The 4,339-nt window shown below is 36.7% G+C and overlaps 1 pseudogene; it reads left to right on the top strand.

Annotated features, from left to right (window-relative positions):
- The first annotated feature begins 436 nt into the window (after positions 1–436).
- LOC139725053 (heme-binding protein 2-like) lies at positions 437–4,266 on the top strand (annotated as a pseudogene).
- Positions 4,267–4,339: the final 73 nt, after the last annotated feature.

The following is a 4,339-nucleotide window of genomic DNA, read 5'->3' as shown; positions in this document are numbered from 1 at the left end:
CCTTGATGCTTAGTGTGCGTGTGTCCTGTGGCTGAACAGGTGCACTACACTGTACTGTAGACTAGTCATGTCCCAGTTTTGTGACTAAAATCTATATCTCTCTTTTATTTTCTCATTTCCTATAATATCCACTCAATCTCTGCCCATGGTTCCAGCTACTAGATCTTAAGTTAAAAATGGATACGCTGACTTCGGGACATGGAAGACAATATTTCTTTCTTGTATTATTTCTAGATTGGGACAGAGACCAAAACAGGTGAGGAAGCAGAGGAAGAGGAAGAAGAAGAAGAAAAAAATTAATAATAATGCACCAGGTTCCAAGCCCATATAGTGTAGCATGGTGTGCTTTCCCTACCCAAGATTAAATATAATTCAATCTTCATCTGTATACATCCATACCTCCTTTAAACTAGGAACATTGAGAGAGAGTCTTGAATCGCACACACACACCAACCATGAAGACTTGGATAAATGTGACAATGTTGGTGTTGGTGTCCTTGGCCATGGTACTGACTGTGAGAGGCAGATCGCTTAACGTCGAGACAAAGACCTCATGGCCACCAGCATTCTGCAATGGCCTGGACTGTCCTAAATACACAGTGCTGGACAATAACCACACGGTGAGATGATACCCCCACGAATCCTTTTCACTACCTGGTAATCTTTTGATTGGATGTACACAAGTGTGGTGAAACTTTCAGTATTAAGTTAGAAGATTTTACGAGATAAAGACTGATGTTTGGCTTCATCAAAAGATTGAAAAGGACCCAACATATTGTTGTTTAATCAGATGATATTAATGTTCAAAAGATACTTTTATATTAGCATTTGTAAAAACACAACACCATGTTTATCAGGATTGATATCTTTTATTCAGAACACAAAACCAATTCCCAAACAAAAGAAAATGGAAGAAATTCATTACAAGAAATGGTTCCTTGTAGAAAATTGTAGAAAATTATTTTGATCCATATCCTTTGTGAATACTATTACCCACTGTGTGTATCTTATGCTGTTTGATGTAACTCCTTACATTTTTTTTATCACTTTTGTTGTTGCTGCATGTTGGGTCCTACTGTATAGATTTATAATGTGATTAGTGTTGTTTTGATGGACATGGTCAATTATCTGATTAATAAAAAGTTTCAAAAGAAAAAAAAAAAACCCAAACTTTAGACTGGTCTATGCAAGTGAGAGGTGGCAATGTGAACAGGAATACTGAATTGTAACATACCAGGCAGTTTGCCTTCAGTGGGAAATGCTTTGTGAGTTTTTCTGAAATTTTGGATGGGGCACAGAGAAAATACAAAGTGATTGATGAAAATTCCCATATTTGTTTAAGCCAGGATGACAATATATAACCACATAGTTTGCATTCTGGACTGTCGTGCTGAACCTGTTCATCTCAATGCAACCAGATGAAATGTACGACCCTAAAAAAAGAAGAAAAAAGAAAAGAAAAGAAATGCAAACCTGACGTCAATGGAGTATTACATGCACTGATCTGTCTGCAGGAAGGCTATTCAGACAGTGTGTGTAAGTCTCCAGCACAAATGTTTACCAAGCTGTCATAATGAGACTAGATTGTACTGTTTGTACTGATTAACAGTAAATAACACAAAAGATAACACTGTAGCATTAATTGAACATGTATTCCTTTTCTTCCCATCTCTCAAATTTGGTATCTCAAATTTTGGTTACTGGTAATAATCCATGAGGTGTATGAGCACTCACTGGCTTTTAATGATTGTTTGAAAGACCTGTAGGCCAAAATATGAATGAGTTTGAATTTATAAGAGGCCAAACAGGTTGTATTGGACACTGCAAAATGAGTTGGGCAAGATGAAGAGTGTACGGCTAGAGAAGCAGTTTGAGGCAGGTTTGTTGATATCATCATTTCAATTTGTTCTGCAGTCTTTGTTGTCACTATTTAATTTCTTCTCGATTCCTTTTCAGCAGACGTGGGAGGAGCGTTTCTATGACGTCTCTCAGTGGGTTGGAACCAGTTCACATGGCATGGACCTTGACACTGCAACAAGGGAGATGTTCATGAAACTCTTTGATTACATCGAGGGGGCTAATAAACAAGGTGCTAAGGTTCTTTGTGTTGAATTAGAAGCAAAGTATAGTATTAAGAATCAGTTATGCAATAGCACAGTATAGGCCCTCCTATGTATGTAATATTAGTAAAGTAACAAAGTGATGTCTTACTATTCTTCTGTTTTCAATTGTAGGAACAAGCTGGTCATAAAGAAAAGAAAAATTAAAAAGGAGCTATAACTGCAGTACCAACTGTAGTGATGAATGATGTTTATTACCATTTATTGTGTGTTGTTTTCATCTGGTCATTTTTAGCCCATGATACCCTTCATGTGTATTATCTAGATTCTATGATGATAGCATGTTTGATGTTTGAACAGAATAGAGCAGATATGGAGGTTACTGGAACTAATATTTTTGTATTGAGCATCCTCCAGAAATGTGAGGGGGTTGAGAGTGAGTAACGTGTAATCTAATATTGATTTCTAACCCCACAGGTGTTACAGTGGAGATGGCAGCCCCTGTGTTGATAAAGGCAACCATCAATAAGAAAGAGGGAACGCTCTTCAAACAACTTCACCATGTTCTTCTACCTGCCTTTCATCTACCAAAATGCCACAGCGCCCTCACCAAGTGACCCTGAGGTATTTTGTGGACTAAGCCCTGTCACACAGCTTTTGTCAGGTGAGTTACCGTGTAGAGAAATAAGGACAGTATCAGTGAGCAAATATAATTTTGAGACAATGATATCAGTTTTCTGCTTCTGTTTATGACACATCCAGGTGCCTACATACATGTTTGTGCCTGTTTGGATAATGATAATGGGGTCTAAATAGCAATAACTAAATTTTGTAAAACACTTTCATTTTAAAAGAAAATGATCAAAGAATTGAAAGCTTAGAGAATATACAAAGTACACACAGAAAGGAGAGCATAATTAAGTCAAACAGTGTACACGAGCAAAGCAAAGAAAAAATTGAAAAAAGAAAAAAAATTTACTGGGTTAAAAACAACAACCAAGATTCAAATAGTAATCAGCAGCTGTGGTGTATGATGAGACTTGAATGTAAGCAAGAAAAGAGCATTGTTTCATACTGACTGTGAGAGTTGATTCAAGAGATATGGGATGGCATTATGAAAAGCTGGTTGATCAAGGATTTAGGTACAACACTGATAGGATGAACAAATGCATTTAATAAGCATGGTTGTCATCTGTGGATGATGAGTGGACGATCAATATATTGGTGATCAATATATTGGTAATCAATAGCGGTTCAGCATAGGTGAGAGGGATTTATGCTGTAATCTTGTAAAGCAGAATGTCTATGTAGTGTTCAGAGAATTATTTATTTTGTTGGTTAGCAAAATGAATAGAAGAGTCATGTGTATACTTGCTTATTGGTTCATGATACAGGGTGCTACTTTTAAGTGTCCCTTATTATATACAATGAAAATTATCCATAATACTAGTCTCTTTATCACTTCCTGTGCATGTACTTGCAGATCTTTCCCGGGATATACCAGTGCCAAGAAAGACTTGTTAAATGCTGAGCACTGGCAATGGATTTGCAGGACAAATGGAGCTATGACCACCGCTATTTCTACTACGCTGGCTATGACAGCCCCTGGCACATCATTGATAGACACAATGAGATCTGGTTTGTGGGAACAAAGTAGTCCATCTTGATTTACAGATGCAAGGGTTTTATCCGACTTCCACTGACCGCCCAAATTAATTTGAAAAAATGCTTTTTTCACAGTGTTGTTTTTGTATGGAAACGAGGGGAATAGTATTCTTAAGATTTAGTGGTTCCATTAGTTGATAAGAACATTAATTGTAGGTTATGATCTAACCTTTCAAATACTGTGTCATTTAATCATGGTGGTCATTATGTAGTGAAATAGCACCACTCTTTATGCTGAAGTGTGTACTGAGTTTGGAATTAAAAGGCTGAACATTACAGAGAATAAAATGAAGGGGAGCATTATGGCAAATGTACTCTGTAATCATTTTGTTGAAGAAGGAAAAGGAATTATGTTTTGTTTGTGGATTAAGCCACTTTCACATGTGATTTTTCTTGTGTGCATATTAAACAAACTGGTAGCACTACGGTCAGATTGTTATGACACTGTGAATCAACAATGAAATCTCTTGTAAGGCAGGTGTTTACTTAGTTGAGTTATTGGTGTCTCTCTGTGTGTACGTATGTATATATTTTGGTTATTTTTTCAGTGGAAAATTGGTTCTTCAATTCAGACATGGTCCATGGTGCCTTGCTGATAAATATATAAAATGTAA

Source organism: Diadema antillarum, unplaced genomic scaffold (genome assembly GCF_040938485.1).
Source record: "Diadema antillarum isolate AM-2024a unplaced genomic scaffold, OU_Dant_1.0 seq00000014_RagTag, whole genome shotgun sequence".
In the NCBI taxonomy this organism is placed as follows: domain Eukaryota; kingdom Metazoa; phylum Echinodermata; class Echinoidea; order Diadematoida; family Diadematidae; genus Diadema; species Diadema antillarum.
Note: the sequence above shows the minus strand (reverse complement) of the source record. Positions and strands in the feature narration are given on the sequence as shown.